Source organism: Neoarius graeffei, chromosome 1 (genome assembly GCF_027579695.1).
Source record: "Neoarius graeffei isolate fNeoGra1 chromosome 1, fNeoGra1.pri, whole genome shotgun sequence".
Classification (NCBI taxonomy): domain Eukaryota; kingdom Metazoa; phylum Chordata; class Actinopteri; order Siluriformes; family Ariidae; genus Neoarius; species Neoarius graeffei.
In genome coordinates this window covers 60,588,510-60,608,869 of record NC_083569.1, presented here as the reverse complement: position 1 = coordinate 60,608,869, position 20,360 = coordinate 60,588,510, and the positions used below count along the sequence as shown (strand labels likewise).

The following is a 20,360-nucleotide window of genomic DNA, read 5'->3' as shown; positions in this document are numbered from 1 at the left end:
GTAGAAATGAAGCATTCATTGTCTAGGAAATTGTCTGTGATTGTTTACTCTTATATTTTGGATTAATAAGAAGGCTAGGCCTATGTTTCTTTTTGCTGCTGTAGGCCTAGATGGTTGAGCTACTTTTGCTATTTTATATATTATTGGCTAGTTTAATCTTTTCATTGCTCTGGGCCAGTAGTACTTACTCTATTTTTTTTTTTTTGTAAAATTGTGCTTAAATGTGTTAATAAACTCAGTAATAATTATCTCACTAATTAATCATCAATAAAGTCATATTACTTATAATGTAGTCTACTGGTTATTATTGTCATCACCTAAAATCAGAGGCTGTCATAGGACACTTTAAACCATTTTATGTCAATACAATAGGGGTGTAAAGGTACAAGTACATTTACCGAACCGCTCGAAATCGAACGTTAGGTTCAATACAGTGCTGTATCGAACGGGAGCCTACAGTCAGTTTACATAGGCCATGATTGCATGCTGCCACTACATGTGCAGTGGCTCTTTAATATTCAAGAGGGTACTCATTCATGATTGGGGTGGTTAGGGAAGGATTTTAAATATTCATGAGGAAACTTGTCCGTGATTTGTGCTACTGTGATCATGTGTGACAGAGTTTTGGTTTAATAAACAACGTGCTGAGCAAGCAAATGGTTTAACATGTTATTCCTATACTGTACCGAAACGAATCGTGACCCCAAAACCGAGGTAATCGTGATTTTTGTGTATCGTTACACCCCTACAATACAATATGCCACCCCTCTACAGATTGTGACCCTATTTGGCCCCCCCAAGAAAAAAATCCTAGACACGCCCCTGCATATGCCCACATAGCAGATTTGTTCTAAGGACAAGAACAACTTGTGGAGCAAGCATGTCAGTTCCTGCAAATAAACTGTTCCATAGATCTTCTCAATGAGCTACATGCTGAATGTTCCCAGTCTAAAAAAAACCCTAATAGTCACATTGGCAACTGTCCAATCAGGGCCTTCATAGCTGATTTAGAAGACCTGTTCACATGCTGTGTGACTCACATACAGTACGTACACAGATTTCCGTGCAAGATACTCTGTAACTTTAACTCTCACTGATACTAATCTGAGAGGATACATTTGTGGTCCTCCTCATATCATGTAAGAGTACAAACTGAACATTTATTTTTCAATAACAGACACATCAAACGCACAAAAATCTTTTCAGCAGTAGAATAAATGAAATAGGAAACCTGTAACCAAAACCATTTGTTACAGAAAACTGTGTTAAAAGATTGTTAGCAGGCTGGGTTTATCAAACATTGGATTACTTACAAAATGACAATTGTAACTTTTGTAATTTTGAGGTTTCTTTAAAGTAAATAGCCATCTTCATTGCTTCATTGTATTCCTATACATCTCAATTTGTCTAAAGTTCTACAAAAGCACTAATGATTTAGCTGTAGGAGGAGAAAGGGTTGGACCTTGCTCATCTTACAACCATTGTGAGATTTCATAATGAAGTGTTTCTATCTATTATGTGTGCCTTTTTACATAACTAAAGTTTTGTTCCATATCCAGTCTCTGCTGGGACTAAAGAGCCCTGGCAAAGCTGCAGGTGTGTTAAGATGTTGCTGTGCCATCTGAATGTGCAGGTTGCACACCCATATTTGTGATGAACAAAAATCCACTTTAGAAAATTACATTGTTTTCATTAAAAAATAAATAAATAAAAAATTAGTATTTGTGTGTTATTCTCTAAACATTTTCTGGTTTATTGTATATTTGTAACCATTTATAATACTGAATTTGTATGTAGTGATAAGCAAAGCAAACGGTTTAGCCTTGTATTTCAGATCTGGTGGTTTCTCTCTATAATTAGATGATATTTTGCTTAATTATTTAATCTCATTTATGGATGAAAGGGACTTGCTCTGATCAAGACTTTAAGAGTGAGCACACTTAACTGCGAATTTCTGGTAACATGTAAGGCAGGGGTCTTCAATCCTATCCACAAAGGGCCAGTGTGGCTGCAGGCTTTCATTCCAACCAAGCAGGAGCTACACCTGATTTCACTTGTTTAATCATTTCACCCTCGTCTCCAGTCAACAATCAAGTGAGCCTCCAATCTGGCTGTAATGAAAGCCTGCAGCTACACCGGCCCTTTGCGGATAGGATTGAAGACCCCTGATGTAAGGAATTCCAAATGCGCTAGTGAGCGCCGACTCTTAAGCTCCATATCAGAGGAATTCCCCCTTTACCCACAACAGAACAGTAAGAGAAAAGTATCGAATATTGTGTCTTGCCACCCAACTGTATTTAATGGAATGCTACAGAGCGTGAGCCTTGCTAATAATGGGTGTTTTTGTTTTGTATGCTTGCAAAGAAGCCTTGCAGAGAAGCCGGTGAGCAGAGAGAGTGTGAACCACCACAGTGCTGTGCGTGTGTGAGGCACAAAAGATAGCTGAAAAGCTCATAATAATAAAAACCTCACCCCAAGTTGTTGCAAGCCTGTCTCTCGGTTCCTCATTTTCCCAAGAACTACGCGTGTGCTACAGCTATTTATAACATTTTTGCTTCATAACTTACAGTGGGACTGCTGTATCCATTGACTTGCTCAAGAATACAAGCATGACCCCTCAAACTCCAGCTCCCACATCAGTGCACACACACCAGCTTTCACTTTAAATGTAGACTGCCTTTCAGATTTTTCAAGTGTAGGTCATAAAATTTTTTTTCCCTGACACTAAACTAATTTTTGTTTAGTGGACAGAAAGCTACTAAATTCGAATCACAGACTTCCAATTTTATTAAAAAAAAATTATAGAACAATTAATGATTTTAGGGCCACATGGACCTAAATTCTCCACTACTTTTTCCTGCTTCAACATGACCCAATTCAAGATACTATGTCATGCATCACGTGGTGGGCTTTCCTTGTTCGTGTAAATTTGAAACAGGAGAGAAGAATGGAGGATGTGAGTGTGTGAATGAAATGTGAAAGCCTGAATACAGTAACAGAAAGCAAGAAGAAAAGATGTTATGTTGCAAAGGAAAGGAAATGCAGGACCAAACTCATAAATATTGGTGGTCAGTGAGCACCTCCGTGTGATCAGCTGTTTGTTTAGCTACAGAATGAAGTAACTGTCAGTGCATGGTCAAGGTAAAACTGTAGATGGCAGTAATGCAACTCTATGGATGCCAGCTGCTGTAAAAACCAAAAGAAGAAGAAAAAGGTAAATCTGCTCATGCACACACAGACTTCCTCTGGCTGTCTGACTGCACGAAGCAAGTGATTTCATGCATGTTATTTGCTGGGGGGGGTAGTGGTTAGCATTGTCGCTTCACAGCAAGAAGGTTCTGGGTTCGAGCCCAGCGGCTGATGGGGGCCTTTGTGTGGAGTTTGCATGTTCTCCCTGTGTCTGTGTGGGTTTCCTCCAGGTGCTCCGGTTTCCCCCACAGTCCAAAGACATGCAGGTTAGGCTAACTGGTAGCTCTAAATTGACTATAGGTGTGAGTGTGAATTGTTTTGTCTCTACCGTATGTGTCAGCCCTGCGATGATTTGGCAACTTGTCCAGAGTGTACCCCACCTCTCGCCCACAGTCAGCTGGGATAGGCTCCAATTTGTCTGCAACCCTGCACAGGATAAGTGGTTATGGATAATGGATGGATATTTGCTAGGGAATCCCCTCAAATTAAATAACTCCCAGCCACAGAATGGCCTGATATTTTGTGAGATATTACAGAAATAAGCATATTTCACAATGACCAAATTTCAGAGGGAACTAAATTTCACTGATTTTATGAAATCCAAAGGCCATCCAGCTTCAACTTACTACTCAACCTATTTGAACCCCTGCTTCTGTTTTCTTGTCTTGCATTTGTTTTATTTTCCATGGCAATGTTTATTATGTTCCTCAAATATACTCTCGTGTTTTTATGCCTGGTGTTTTTAGTTGCTTTATTTTGTGTAACTAAAAGGTTTTTACACTTGAATCTGTCTCCGCGCCTCAAAATCTTGTTTGTTTGAGAGAGAGAGAGAGAGAGAGAGAGAGAGAACATTCACATAATTTATTACAGTATATTATCACTTTTATTGTATTACTACTGTTGTTTGTCATTGTGTGTAGTTTACAAATGAAACTTTATATACTGTATATGAAAAAAAGAAACAAGTTTGAGACATGGTCTGCTCCTATCCACGGTTTCAGCTATCTGTGTTAGATCTTGGAACATCCCCCTGGATACCACAGTATCTGAGAGATGCTTTCTTTGCTGCCGGTTGCTTTATTTATAGTGGCTAATCATCCTTTCTTGCAGCTGAATTGCAAAGGACGCAGTTCAACATGGCCAAGTCAAAGGCATATGAAGGTGTCACAGGCAGCTGCAGTACTACTCATGTCTGACCAGGGAACAGAGCCCAGATATTAATACCTATGGACAATTTAGAGTATCAAATTAACCTAACTGCATGTCTTTTGACAGTGGGGGAAACCAGAGCACCCGTAGGAAACCCACACAGACACGGGGAGAACATGCAAACTCCACACAGAAAGGCCCTTGTCAACCACTGGGACCAAACCCAGGACCTTCTTGCTGTGAGGCGACAGTGCTAACCACTACACCACTGTGCCACCTTAGCTTTAGATTGAGACAGTATGAATATTGTCGTAGCAATATCACTACGTCATCATTCACGTCACCACCAGCAACATTTTTTTAAATTAATAAACAGCAAAGTAATACAATGAGAAAACATGAAAAACAGAGCCAGGGGGTTCTATACAGGTAGAAATAACAGAAATACATTAGGAAATAAATATGTTAAAGAGTACACATAAATCCAAAGTTGTAAGGGCTTTGGGTTTTTTAGAAAAAAATGTTTTTAATGTATTGCTTGGTTTCTTTTTCAAACACATTAAAAGAAGGTTTCACATTAGAAAAATTTGACTTGTGAATGTGTGCTTTAGACAAGTATTAAGTTGATAATGTAGAATAGGTTGGATTTGGATGCAGAGTATGAGGAAAAAGCCAAACAATAAATCATTAAAAGAAGATGATCATGAGAGAGAGAATTTGGTGAGAACACGTTGGGAAATGAATGCACAAAGGTCTTGCCAAAAGATACATGAGTGAAGACATCACAAAATAAGTGATTCAGGTCCTCTGGAGCCAGTTGACAAAAAAGAGCAGTCCACAACAATGTTCTTTTTGTATCTTTGCAGAAAAGTCTTGGTAGGGTAAAAACGATGAATCATGTTAAAAGACACTTCTTTAACTTTGCTAGTAATCAAATATTTAGAGGGTAAACACTTCATTTCAGGATGTACAGTGGTGCTTGAAAGTTTGTGAACCCTTTAGAATTTTCTATATTTCTGCATAAATATGACGTAAAACATCATCAGATTTTCACACAAGTCCTAAAAGTAGATAAAGAGAACCCAGTTTAAAAAATGAGACAAAAATATAATATTTATCCTCGCTTTATCCTGTTCTACAGGGTCGCAAGCAAGCTGGAGCCTCTCCCAGCTGACTATGGGCGAAAGGCGGGGTACACCCTGGACAAGTCGCCAGGTCATCACAGGGCAGAGTCAGCATCAATCTTATCTATTTGTTTGTAATCTGCTGGGAGGGCTACATCAATGATCTGACATTGATTACTTTCTTGATCTCATGCCACAATATCAGGACGTCAATGTTTGATGACTCTGTTAGTTTGAAAATCATGGCCTCAAAACAGCTTCAGCTTGCCTTCCTCTTCCATCACCTTTATTGGCAGATGTTCATGCCACTTATCGGCAACCTGGTATCCAAATTTTCAGGAAAGCAAACAGTGCAAGTTTTGGCAGAGTTTATCATGTCATCGCTTGTACTTTTTCCAGGCCAGCATTTTACATATGTGTGACACTTTCAGCCTTTTCAGCACACAGTCTGCATTTCCTTGTGTCACTTGTATGGTAAATATTATGTGCCACTGCTTTTGTGTATAATGCTTGCTCTTGTGCTGCCATTATGAGACTCTCAGAGGTTCTCTTCAAATCTCTATTTCTCAACCATACCCAAGATCTTTGAGACCCTCTGTCTCCCACTCAAACTGTCCATGCAAGTGCATGTCCAGAAGCTCCTTCTGCTTCTCTTATTTCCTTGTTTTGAAGGTATGGTGGCACGGTGGTGTAGTGGTTAGTACTGTTGCCTCACAGCAAGAAGGTTCTGGGTTCGAGCTCAGTGGCTGATGGGGGGGCCTTTCTGTGTGGAGTTTGCATGTTCTCCCTGTGTCTGCGTGGGTTTCCTCTGGGTGCTCCGTTTTCCCCCACAGTTCAAAGAGGTTAGGTTAACATGGGGCAGCCTTGGGCTAAAGTGCCCTTGAGCAAGGCACCTAACCCACAACTGCTCCCTGGGCATTGTAGCATAGCTGTTCACTGCTCTAGGTGTGTGTGCTCATTGCTCACTTGTCTGTATGTGTTTTCACTGCTTCAGATGGGTTAAATGTAGAGGACGAATTTCACAGCGCTTGAGTGTGTATGTGACAAATAAAGGCTTCTTCTTCTTTCCTTCTACATCACCTCTTTCCAGGCCCATTTGTATTTCAGCACCTGTTAGACAAGTAGGAGGCAAGGGTTCTTCTCTCCCCATCCACACAGTCCTCCACACTAATCAACCCACACCCACCATTAGCTCGCTTCATGTAAAGCCTGTTGACATTTGACTTCAAGTGCAAAGCACCATACATGGTCATGAGCTTCCTCGTCTTCCTATCAAGTTCCTCAATCTCCAACTTTGTCCACTTTACAATTCCACATTATAATGTATGACAGCTATGGCCCAGGATTGATATAGATCAGATTCCTTGAATTCAGCTTGGTTTTTAATACCCGCTTAAGTCTCTTCAGGTAAGTGGTAGTCACTCTATCTTTCATGTCACGATGCAGTACATCATCAAATTCAAGGATTCCAAGGTACTTGTACCCACTCTTATCCATCTCCATCATCACCTCATCTGTCAAGGCACAATGCCTTGACAATGAGCTTTCCTCCCCTTCCTCATTGTGAGCACAGCACACTTGGGAATTCCAAACTCCATTCCTATATCAGTACTGCATTCTTGCACAGTCTTCACTAAGGAATCTATCTGATTTTCAGTCTTCCCAAAGAGCTTTAATCATCCATGAAGAGCAAGTGGTTGACAGGCGGGCCTATCTTTCCAAGCTACATAATAACCCATTTTCACCTTTCTCAGCACCATTGAAATAGGAATGAGTGCTATCACAAATAACAGTGGTGAAAAGAGTCACCTTGAAAAATGCCTCTCTGCATCTGCACATTACCCAGGTACATAAGGGTAGGAGCAGGCTTCACTCAATATGTTTTTATTAATTCTGAGAGTGCTAGCCTAACATATAGTCAGTTCAAAAGAAAGGGAAAGAGGCCGCACTACGGTAATGCATACAGATATTTATTCACACAGACGTGTTTCAGCGTGTGCCTTCCTCAGTGTGCACACTGAGGAAGGCACATGCCGAAAAGCGTTGGTGCAAATAAATATCTGTATGCATAGTGTGGCCTCTTTCCCTTTCTTTTGAACATTACCCAGGTACTCATTGTTCAAATAAAGATGCGTCTTCCAGTCCTTCATACTATCCTGGAGAATGGAAATGACATTCTCAGCAATTCCAAACATTCAAAGAGATTCTACAATCCATGAGTGAGGGCACCATATCATAGGCCTTCTTGAAATCAACCCAGGCCATGCATAAGTTGGTATAATATTTCTTGCAGTACTTCAGGATTGTTTTATGTATCACTAGATGATCTTTTGTACCTAACAACTGTTTGTGACATCCCTTCTGCCCATATGGGAGTAGATAATTTTCTACCAGAAACTGGTAGGTCTTCTCAGCAAAGATGCCTGTCAATAATTTCCAGACAAGATTGAGGCAAACTATTGGCCAGTGATGAATGTAATGAAAGATAAGAGAAAGCATAATGTGTCCCAACCACATTATGCTTTTTCTTATCTTTCATTACAAACATTGTTCTTCCAGTTACCATCCCACTGGTAACACATTCATCCAGGTGTTCAGCTAGCTTACCATGTATGGAAGCAAACTGTTTTAACCAGTATCCCTGGATCTCATCTGGACCAGGCGCTTTCCAATTAGGCAGCTTGTTCACTTGCGCAGACACGTCTTTTGAGGTGGATTTTAATCTGCCCCTGCTTTGTTTTTTTCCTGCAGCTGTGCCTTCACCTCCTCAATCCTCTCAGCCTTCTTATTGTGTTAGACACTCTGCCCCCAAATTTCACTCCAGAATTTCCTTGCCTCTTCAGCAACTGGAGCTTCATTTGTGCCATTATTATTTACTACTACTACTACTACTAATAATAATAATAATAATAATAATAGCACAACTCGAAAATACATAGACAATACATGCATAACAGAGAACAAAAAGTGTACATTACAACATGACAAAACAATTATGGTTTACACAGAGATGGAGACAGCATGAGGGTCAGGGTCCATAAAAGTAAAGTCATTTACTGTTGCCTGGAGGCATGTGAACCCACATATGCTGTTCCAGATCAGCAATAAAAAAAAATAAACTAATACATTCTATTGCACACAATGAAAAGTGAAATGAAACTAATCATGAAAATAACGGATGGAACAGAGAGTTACATGTAGATATTACAAATTAACTATTTAGAAACAGATTGATACCAATCTGCAAATTTAGTTACAAATTATGTATAATAAATCATCTAATAGGAATAAAATTAAATGAGTCCTAAATGAATTACAATTTACTGCATAATTATAAAATAATACATTATTCAAATACTCCATTTATTAGAAAATATTTCCATACAAAATATTTCCAAAACATTAAAAATTTGACATAAATTTCAAGAAAAGCTAAATACCATCAGGCAATATCTATTTATAACTATATCAAACAAAATAAGATCAATATAACAATTCAATAGTATATAAAAAACAATGTGTATTAAAGAAAATTAGATCTGAGATATTAGAGTGACCACTGAAGAATAATCTAGAAGTTATTTAATGATATCAGTATCGATTCATGTGTAATATGAATTGTGACCAATAAATACTCTTAAGACTTGACTGTGAGAATGAAGTGAAAATGGCAAATAACATGAGAAAATAATCCTGTTTAAACAACTGTCCTAAATAAAAAGGAAGAAGAAATATACGAAAGAGAAAGATATACTGTACAACTGAAAAACTGAAATCTCTGTAAAAAATATTCATTAGCTTACTGTTACTCATTCCACAATTTAACTGGATTGTTGATAACATTATGAGAATAACTGATGAAATAATCCATCCATCCATCAATGTAACCGCTTATCCTGTGCAGTGCTACACCACCGTGCTGCCCACTAAAAAAAACAAAGAAAAAAAAAGTAATTTGGTGAATTGTCAACAAGTCAGTAACATGACTGAGCATAAAAAACATCCCAGAGAGGCTGAGTCTCTCAGAAGTAAAGATGGGAGGGGTTCACTGGTCTGTGAAAGACTGCATGGGCAAAAAGTGCAACAATTTAAGAATAACGTTCCTCAATGTCTCATCTCATCTCATTATCTCTAGCCGCTTTATCCTGTTCTACAGGGTCGCAGGCAAGCTGGAGCCTATCCCAGCTGACTACGGGCGAAAGGCGGGGTACACCCTGGACAAGTCGCCAGGTCATCACAGGGCTGACACATAGACACAGACAACCATTCACACTCACATTCACACCTACGGTCAATTTAGAGTCATCAGTTAACCTAACCTGCATGTCTTTGGACTGTGGGGGAAACCGGAGCACCCGGAGGAAACCCACGCGGACACGGGGAGAACATGCAAACTCTGCACAGAAAGGCCCTCGCCGGTCACGGGGCTCGAACCCATACCTTCTTGCTGTGAGGCGACAGTGCTAACCACTAAACCACCGTGCCGTTCCTCAATGTAAAACTGTAAATAATTTGGGGATCACATCATCCATGGTACATAATGTCATTAAAAGATTCCAAGAATTTGGAGAAATCTCTGTATGCAAGAGACAAGGCTGAAAACTGACATTGGATGTCTGTGATCTTCAGGCCCTCAGGCGACACTGCATTAAAAGCAGACATGTGTCTGTAGTGGGACTCACTGTATGGGCTCAGGAACACTTCAGAAAACCATCATCTGTGAAAACAGTTCATTACTGCATCTGCAAATGCAAGTTAAAACCATATATAAACAATATCCAGAAACACCACTACCTTCTCTGGGCCCGAGCTCTTTTACAATGGACTGAGGCGAAGTCCTGAGGTCTGACGAATCAAAAGTAGAAATTCTTTTTAGAAATCATGGACACCACATCCTCCAGGCTAAAGAGGAGAGAAACCATCTGGCTTGTTATCAGTGCACAGTTCAAAAGCCAGCATCTGTGATGGTATGAGGGTGTATTAGTGCACATGACATGAGTAGCTTGTACATCTGGGAAGGCATCATTATAGCATAGTTTCAGAGCAATATGCTGCCATCCAGACAAAAAAATTTTCAGGGAAGGCCTTCCTTCTTTCAGCAAGACAATGCCAAATGGCTTTCTGTACGTATTAAAACTGCATGGGTCCGTAGTAAAAGAGTCCGGGTGCTAAACTGGCCTGCCTGCAACCCAGACCCATCTCCCATTTAAAACTTTTGGCACATTATGAAGTGCAAAATACGACAAAGGAGACCCCCAACTGTTGAGTAGCTGAAACTGTATATCAGGCAAGAATGGGACAACATTTCTCTTTCAAAACTACAGCAATTGGTCTCCTCAGTTCCCAAACGGTTTTCGCACGTGCACACACACACACACACCATTTTCTCCAATGCATCCAGGCTCAGTTGACTGCAGCAGCTTATTTGTAGTATCTGGACAACACAAATTTATGTTGACATTAATATTGTGTGGCAAAAAATATATATATATATATTTTATCTGTATGTATTATTAATATGCCAAAGGCTGACTATAGTATGGTAGGCTGGCTGATTCTGCGTAGGCTACATGTAGCATTAAAACATAGAATTAAATCATGTCAGGGCAACTATTGGTGTTTCCATGAACAAACATTGTTGCTGACCTCTTAAACTTTGTCAGGGCAAATAGACGACCACTGTAGATATTCATTAAACTACTGCTTTTTTATTTTACTACATGTAAAAAATTACATGCCTGAAATATTCAGATTTAATAGATCTATTTTAACACTATAAAAATGTACGAAAATATAACAGAACAAGTTTAGGATGACCTAGATTGACAACAAGATACCTAAAGTTTTGGTTCAAGGGATGACATGACCTTTGACCTGGATTTTCATGTGGTGACAATGTCAATTGCCTGTTGACATTTATTGGTAAACAACAAAAATAGAAATTAATACAAACAACGAGTGATTAACAAAATGTGATCTACAAAAATACTTAAGTGGAAGAAAAAGATTTTTAGACACAGGTTAAGCATCAGCTCATTTGTTTACAAACATTAGAATTACTTCCCCATTTACATAAGCACCGACATTTGATATATTTATATAAAAGATATTTTGTACTAAATATAAGTCTATGTAAAACAAACTTTAAATAAAAACTGTTTTGATAACTTAATACCACATACAGTTTATTATTATTTTTAAATAAATAATCATCTGGGTGTTGATACTTGTGGAACGGTGTCACGTGATCTGATACGTTAAGTAGTCGTGAATCAACTCATTTTTTTTCCAGTGGAAGTTTGAGTAATTATTCATGCACAATGTACGTATTGAAAGTCTTTTCTACTTTTGCAATGGCCAAAAGATCATTAAAGTGTCAATAATTGTAGCCACCGCTCTAGTGGATTTTTTTTTTAAAAGTCGTCTTCAAACCAGTTCTGAATGTTCTGTTGGCAGTTACCAAAATTTTGAATGTGCACTGTGCAGAGCTCAATTATGCCCCCTTTCCCCCCGTGCTCGCCCACCTCTGTCTTCAGACGCTGCCTGTCAAGTTCCGATCTATTTCAGTCAGTTGTTTTCTGTTAATCTATTACTTTTTTGAGAGCAAAAATACCCAGGGCTATAATCCTCACTGATAGGGCCTAATGATGCCACTGCTCTCTCTGTCTCTGTGTGTGTGTGCGCGCAGTAATGGCAGAGGGCTGATAAAGATGGAGAGTGCACAGACATGCGGGTAGTGATGGCAAACTCAGTGGTTTTTATTTTCACTATAGTTTTTCAGCTTACAATTAAGTGTTATTTTGGAGGGGTGCATGTATACACACTAATTCTTTATTTGGATCAGCAAGTAAGATACATATATCAGAATCCAAATATTGCTTTAAAAGAGTTTCTTATAGCAGCATGGCATCAATCATAATAGTCACATCATGGATAAAGGTGGCATCTACGTTTCCAGATTAAATGACTACCAATTGTGACTAATACAGAGCAAAACTTTGCAAATTGCTTAGCTTTTCTTTTAGTAAATCCACAAATCTGTAGCCCCCAAACACACATTTTATGAACATGTCCCAAACTACCAAAGATTAGAACAATGATATTATATTTGTAGCCACAGCTGTTTAGGGCATTACACAGAGGTTGGTATTTTTGCAGTTTTGATGTGTAGCACATGTCAATATTAGCATCAAAGGAGCAGCCAATTTCTAGGAGAGTGACTCTTTTGTTTGACTCATTAATTTGTATTATATCTGGAGTGTTAGGTGAGTTACTTATGGCACAGTCCAGTATTACACTATTCTCATGCGAAATGGAAAACCAGTCCTTTTTAACGGTTTCATTGTTATGAAATTTTGTATGTTTGGCAATGGTACGAAGCTCTCTGAGAATGAGCGTGACAATATGGTCATGATGAGCGATGTAAAGACCTTTGTACGCGAAGCATCCATTCATAATGTACGCTATTGTCTCTCTCTCCCGGTTGCTGTGAAGCAGGCAGAATGGTTCATGTGTGGAGGGGTACCAGGTTGACAGGTTGGCTTTGGTAGGCAGTACCTGAAGACAGGCTTTTAATGTGAACTTCAGGATGTCTTCGTGCAAGACTGTGTTTTTCAGTGCAGAGTGCGAGATGCTATGATCAGCACAAGACAAACAAGCTAACTTCCCCTGTAAGCGTAGCCCAGTCCAGTGCGGTGTCAGGTGAGACTGAAAGTAATTCAAGTTCAAAAAAGTGTTTGTCATATGCACAGTAATGACATGTCCTCTTGCACAATGAAATTCTTAGTTTGCTGTCCACCATGAATGCCAATGACAAATAAATAAATAGGCAGAAGAAATAATACAAAGTAAAGGCAATATAGTGCAAAATAAAAGCAAAAAAAAAAACCAGCAAAAAAACCCACCCAGTATAGTACAAAATAAAGGTAAATGTAGTGCAAAATAGGCAGTATAATACAAAAATAAGGCAATGATCGGACGTAGCAGCAAAAAGGGCAGTAAATGTGCAAACGTGCAAACAATGTAAACAGTCAAGAAAACAGCAGCAAAAAAGGGCAGTAATGTGCAAACTTGTTCAAACAAATGTAAACAGATGTAAACAGTCAAGGACAGTTTACAGGGAGGTAGTCCATGGTTATAGACTCCTGTCAGCTGTTCAGGAGTCTGATGGCGGTGAGAAAGAAAGAGTTCTTTAGTCTGACAGTCTTACATTTCACACTTCTGTACCTCCAGCCTGAGGGTAGAAGTGTGAACAGTCCATACTGGGGGTGGGTAGGGTCTTTGAGGATGGAGGCAGCTCTCCTGTGGACTCTGCGGTGGTAGATGTTCTGCAGAGAGAGCAGTGGAGTTTTGGTGATCCTCTCAGCAGTCTTCACCACCCTCTGCAGGCTTTTGCAGTCCATAGCTGTAGTGCTGCCGTACCACACAGTGATGCAGTTGGTCAGGATGCTCTCAATCACGCAGCTGTAGAAGTTGCTGAGGATCTTGGGCGATATACCAAACTTCCTCAGCCTCCTCAGAGAGTACAGTCGCTGTTGAGCCTTCCTAACCAGCTGTGTGGTGTTAAGTGTCCATGTGAGGTCCTCACTGATGTGAACACCCAAGTATTTGAAGCTGCTCACCCTCTCCACCTCAAGCTCCCGGATGAACAGTGGCCAATGAGGTCTCCTCTCCTTCCTCATGTCCACTATCATCTCGTTCAGAATTGTTGTTCTCGAATTTTGAATGTCAAGGCATTTTTTATTCTCACCCAGAGTGATGGTTGCCTCCACTGTAATGGATGGATTGGTGACCAGCTTATCATTCACCTCTGCTGTCTATCCTGTTCGGCTGGCCCAGCGCAGTTGTATATTACCGCGGTTGCAGAGATCATTCAAATCCAGCCAATCTGAGCGTAAGCCAAAACCAGTTGTATGGGAGTCTAGTTTTCCACTGGGCTTTTTCTTAAACCCAAGGAAGCTGTCATCCTGTGGTGATGTGAGAGGGATCCTGTGCTTTCTCAAATGCAAAAAAAATGAGACTCTGGCAAGCTCACACGCTGTTGGGTCGTCATTGTTCAGCATTCTTAAGAGATTGCTTATTTGGATGGCAATATAAACCCATTCGACATGTGGGACACCCAGTCCTCCCTCCCCAGTCCTGTAGAAAATATTGTCCATTGTCTTACTAAGCTCACTGTCCTATTATTTAGTTCAGTTAGGACACATTTGGAGAGATGAATGTTGGCAAAAAGATGCTGCACTTTGGAAAGGGCAATCTCTCTTATGGCCTGCAGTTTCATTATAGTGGGTAATGGCAAGAAATTGATCAATGAAAGCCTTGCAGAGTACTCAGCAATCAGTTCTTGTGTCTGTTCATCCCAATCTCCCGCTATGTTAAAGCGGTGTCCTAGGTAGCAGTATGTTTCATGGCATGCGTAAACCTTGATGGCATTACCCATGATGAAGAAAGAGGGTGGTCGATCGCTTTTAGCCTTGTACCACCTATTGCCTCCACTGCATCTTTCATAAAACACAGCACACTTTGAAGGTTTCACCTCCAGTCCAGACCACCATAGAAACTTGTCTGTATACGAGAGCATGGTTGTAATGACGCCTTCATCTCTAGAGGACATCTAGACATCGTCTGCGTAGGCCTGAACTGGGTTCGGGGATCTAATGCATGATGGGGCACAGAGGCACAGCCATTTCAGCCAGTAATTCAAGGCTATTATGAAGTTCACTGTGCTCCAATGGCAGCTGGTTTTAATACTAGCTCCCAGTTGTATTGGACTGGTAAGCTGGTCTCCACATATCACTTGGAAGAAAGAGTCTTTGTAAATGTCCCTGATTATGTTCACATATAGCCAGGGTAGGTTAATCTCTTCTAGGGCTCTGATCATAACCATGTGTGGCAATGAACCAAATGCATCCCGAAAGTCCAGAAAGACTGCATAAAATCGAGCAGATTCATGCTTGAAATCATCTATTCCTGTTTTTAGGCAGAATACAGTGTTCATTCATGCCTTGACAGTGTATGTAAGCCTTCTGTTTATCTGACAAAATACCTGTTTCTATGAGCCATGGTAGGATGTGGTTAAGCATGCACTTCATAAAAACTTTGTATACAGTAGGGAGGAAGGAGATGTCTCTCCATGTAGCTGGATCATTAAGTATGTTATCTTTTTTGGGATTCTAAGGATCAGGGCTCCTTTCCAAGACTGTGGCATTTCTCATTTATTAAGCAGACATTAAATAATTGTGTTAACGCTGTACATGTCCATTGTTTGGTGACTTTTAGTGTTTCGTAGGCAACACCATCCAACCCACTTGCCTTGTTGTTTGGAAGGCAATCCATCACCTTTATAACCTCCTGGGGTGTAAAGAGCAAGGTGTTTGGTGGCTCAGCTGGGAGATTTATCTCTATCACATCATGCCAGGGAGGGCTATTTAGGTGTTTGTGTGTAGGGTCTGCTCAGCTTTTATAGCAGAGTAGTAGTTGTAAACTCGAGCTACGTCACTGATACTTGGTGGGGGATTTGGATATGTACTGTTATTAAGGATGATACTGATGGCCTTACTTTTATTATTATTCCAGAGATAGGCAATTTCGTCTCGGCCTACCTTTCTCGGGAGTCTCTGCTGCTGCGTTCTTGCTGCCTTGTTGAGGGCTGGCTGAATGACCTCACGCATAAAGCACAGCTGTTTCTCTATCCATTCTGTCAGGACTTTGAACATTCTGTCCTCTGGGGGCTCGCGAAAAACTGGAAGTTTGCTGAGAATCCATACGGTGTATTTCAGAAGTAGTGTTCCATATGGTCTGCCATTTCGATGGTGCACCGAGAACGTCCCATTTTTATAGTAAAGTCCATTTAAAATCACCATCAATCTATTCTACTGTGTTAGGTCTCTTCCGGAAAGTGTAATCCTCTGTCTGTTGTCGAAGAGTTTAGTACCCAAGATTTTTCTGAAGTCTCTTTCATCTGCCTGAAAATGAGTCCACTCCTCCTTGGAAAGCCAGTAGACATAAACCCCGAACTTGCCCGGATTTGATCTACGTGGTGTCAGGTGAGAAACAGGGTCATAGGTGTGCCATTGTTGTTTACCTATTTTTCCGGACTTCAGGGCAGCTTTTAGGGTCGTTTTCAATGTCAGCAAGCACATGATGATCAGTGCTCTTCTGCCATAATAAAAACCTTTTTTCCCCTACGTTTTTGACGGCAGTTACGACGGGTGAGATGTTAATGTTTGTTAGTGCTGCTTACCAACATATGCCATTGCTGGCATCTCGCGCACACACACACGCTCTGGTTGGGAGATCAACACCAGCTCTCTGCTTTCTTACTCTTTATCAGCCCTCTGCAATTTCTGCAATTATTACACACACACACACACACACACCAATTAACGACAGGTGTGATCACTTTGCCACTCACCTTCCCTAGCCTTGCCCTCCATTCCAAACTGACACTTGACCATGCCCCCACTACCACAGTATTGCTGACATCAAATTCAAAATGAGCATCCATCCATCCATTATCTGTAGCTGCTTATCCTGTACAGGGTCGCAGGCAAGCTGGAGCCTATCCCAGCTGACTATGGGCGAAAGGCAGGGTACATCCTAAAATGAGGATATATTTTTCAAAAAAATAAAATAAAATTTCTCAGTTTCAACATTTGATATGTTGTCTTTGTACTATTTTCACTGGAATATAGGGTTTTCCTGATTTTGCAAATGATCACATTCTGTTTTTATTTACAGTTTACACAGCATCTCAACTTTTCTGGAATTGGGGTTGTAGAAGAAGAACTTTATTCATCACACACACACTTGTGAAATTCCTCTCTGCATTTAACCCATCTGAAGCAGTGACCACACAAGCAATTAGCACCCACACATACTCAGAGCAGTGGGCAGCCATGCTACAGCACCCAGGGAGCAGTTGGGGGTCGGGTGCCTTGCTCAAGGCCACATGTCTTTAAACTGTGGAGGAAACTGGGGCACCCAGAGGAAACCCATGCAGACCATGCAAACTCCACAAAGAAAGGCTCCCATCAGCCGCTGGGCTCAAACCCAGAACCTTCTTGCTGTGAGGTGATAGTGCTAACCACTACACCACCGTGACATCCTTTTATAGTTTTGCTTTTTAGTTCCTTTAGTAACCTGACATGCAGGTCAGGTTAATTGGTGGCTCTAAATTGACTATAGGTGTGAGTGTGAATGGTTTTGTCTCTATGTGTCAGCTGGCAACTTGTCCAGGGTGTACCCTGCCTCTCACTCATAGTCAGCTAGGACAGGCTCCAGCTTACCTGTGACCCTGTACAGGATAAGCGGCTACAGATAATGGATGGATGGATAGATAAACTGACCGTGAGTGTGAATGGTTGTTTACCCAATAGTTCAAAGACATGCACTGAGGTTAACATGGGGCGGCCTTGGGCTGAAGTGCCCTTGAGCAAGGCACCTAACCCCCGACTGCTCCCTGGGTGCTGTAGCATGGCTGCCCACTCTTCTGGGCACGTGTGTGCACTCATTACTCACTTGTGTGTGTGTTCACTGCTTCAGATGAGTTAAATACAGAGGATGAATTTCACTGTGCTTGAGTGTGCATGTGACAAATAAAGGCTTCTTCTTTTAGAGCTGCTTTGTGGCAATGTCCATTGATAAAAGCACTATACAACTAAATGGAACAGAAATGGATTGAATTGGGTGTCAGTTAGAGACAGAATAATAGGTAAAGATAAACAAGGTGCTAATAATCATATATGGTATCCCTCAACTACACATTATTTGTTGATGTACTTTGTGAATAATAATTAATTTGGTTCATTTAAGTCATCACACAGCATTTTAAAAATGCTTGAAATGGTACATGGAAGGAACATCTTTAAAAGCCTCAGATGTTTTCATATCTTGGAAACACCCCTGTTTACATACCACGATTAGGATCATTGGGTTGGTTTTAACACAAAGCCTGTTGTAATGTAATGAGTTTAAGACAGCAAAATTACAAAATAGACAGCAAAATTAGCCATAATCCAACCATGTACAATAGTCCGTACATCTATCATGGTATTTTAAAAGCTATAAGGGTCTCTGTTTCTCTATCTGAAGGCTGGGAATGTATACCTTGTTGACTATGCTATATTGGATGGTGTCCCTGAGAATGTGATCAGAGGGAAGAAGCAGCATATAGCAGCTCCTTAGTGTTTACTGTATGAATATCCAGACAAGGGACTCCTTCCCATCGCTATTCAGGTAATATTTTCAACAAGTCTGTTCAGCAGAGGCAACATATAGCTAATGAAAAGGCTCACTCCTTCTCCTTTACCTTTTCCTCAGCTTGAACAGAATCCTAGCAAGGACACACCCATCTTCCTCCGTAATGAGCTGCCTCTGGCTTGATTATTGGCAAAAATGCGGGTCCGTCGTGCTGAATTTCAGGCCTTCCAGGTGCTATTGCACCTGTTGCAAACTCGCCTCTTAGTGGAGGTGTTCTATGTGGCCACACTACGTCACCTCCCTGGAGTCCACCCTATAAACAAGGTTAGTTGAGAAGTATGGATGAGCTTTCTTTAAAGATAAACATGTCAGGTATGGTGGTAAGTCTCACTTTCTCCATCTCGCTGTCTCCGCTACAGTTGCACACTCCTCATCTGAAGTACACTCTGGAGATAAACTGCCATGCACGCTTACAGCTCATCTCTCCTGATGGCATCTTCAAAAGGATGAGCTTCAGCTACAGACAATATATAGACTGAAGTTACTTGAAAATGTTTGCCAATTTTGATGCCTTTAAATGCCAGGTTTTACCTAATACTGCATGCATAGTCAAGGATGAGCTATGTAAGCACAGGGTGTCCGAAACGTCAGAACCAATGAGAGTAAAATTACATATGCTTAATTTTGTATTTATTATTTACAACATATGCTCTACATGTTCACTCTTGTGCTAGAAAAATGTGTATGTCATGTTTTTGTGGATTGTGCTCAACATATTTGGATTAAGATATTTTTCAACATATTTCCCATTGGTTCTTGAGTTTTCAGATAACCTATAGATCAGTAGTAGATAAGCAGGCATGCTTTCCCTGCAGATGATGTCCACAGGTGGTGATGGGCTGCTGGTGCTGTCTCAAAAGGAGTTTCATGTCCTGACCCACCACTGTCTCTAACCCTGCTGGGACTTCATAGACCATGGTGTTACCTAACTCAATAAATACATCTACAGAGACCACAGCCTGATGCTCTGGGATGCCAACGAGAAGTAATAGTCTAGGCCAGGGGTGGGCAAAATTTTTGGCTCAGGGGCCACATTGACTTTTGAAATTTGCCAGGCGGGCCGGGCCAACACCAAATTCATACATATCGAACATAAACTGGAAAAGCTTTAGTGTTATTGTAAGGCCTTCACTGACAGAGACCCAAATGCAGATCAGATTGACATTTATTTTAGTTCTCAGTCAACAAAGGCAGAGCAGAAAAATGCTTGCAGTTCAATAGATTGGCACTGGATCCATCCAGAAAAGTACTATACACACACACACACACACACACACACACACACACACACGACAGTAAGAAAAGTAGCACACTTAATTCTTAAATTACATCTTTGAGCTGCCAGGATGAGTAGGATGCCAGTGTATTTGTATATTTGTATCATTTTATACATACAACTAAATTGCATATCATTAAATTGAACTAAATTACATATCAGTACATATCATTTTTGTACATTTCACTGAACTCAGATTTACACCTGAGTGTTTTTTTTTTTAACCATCCACTTCCAGCCTGCCAGTACAACCAACCACCATTAGTAGGAGAGGTACCACACCATTCCAAAATGTTTGCAGTTCAACAGTTTGGGTACCACACCATGCCAACATGTTTGCAGTTCAGTGGTTTGGCACTGGA

General features: G+C 40.6%; 1 long non-coding RNA gene across 2 annotated transcripts; it reads right to left on the bottom strand.

The window, feature by feature from the left end:
- Positions 1 to 8,988: 8,988 nt before the first annotated feature.
- LOC132895357 (uncharacterized) lies at positions 8,989 to 19,616 on the bottom strand. 2 transcript variants are annotated; one of them, XR_009655738.1, is made up of 4 exons: positions 19,054 to 19,616; positions 18,772 to 18,975; positions 16,705 to 16,807; positions 8,989 to 9,388 (listed from the first exon to the last, which is right to left on the bottom strand). It is a non-coding gene; the product is annotated as an uncharacterized LOC132895357 (long non-coding RNA). The 2 variants fall into 2 exon arrangements; XR_009655737.1 differs by having other exon boundaries at positions 18,772 to 19,616.
- Positions 19,617 to 20,360: the final 744 nt, after the last annotated feature.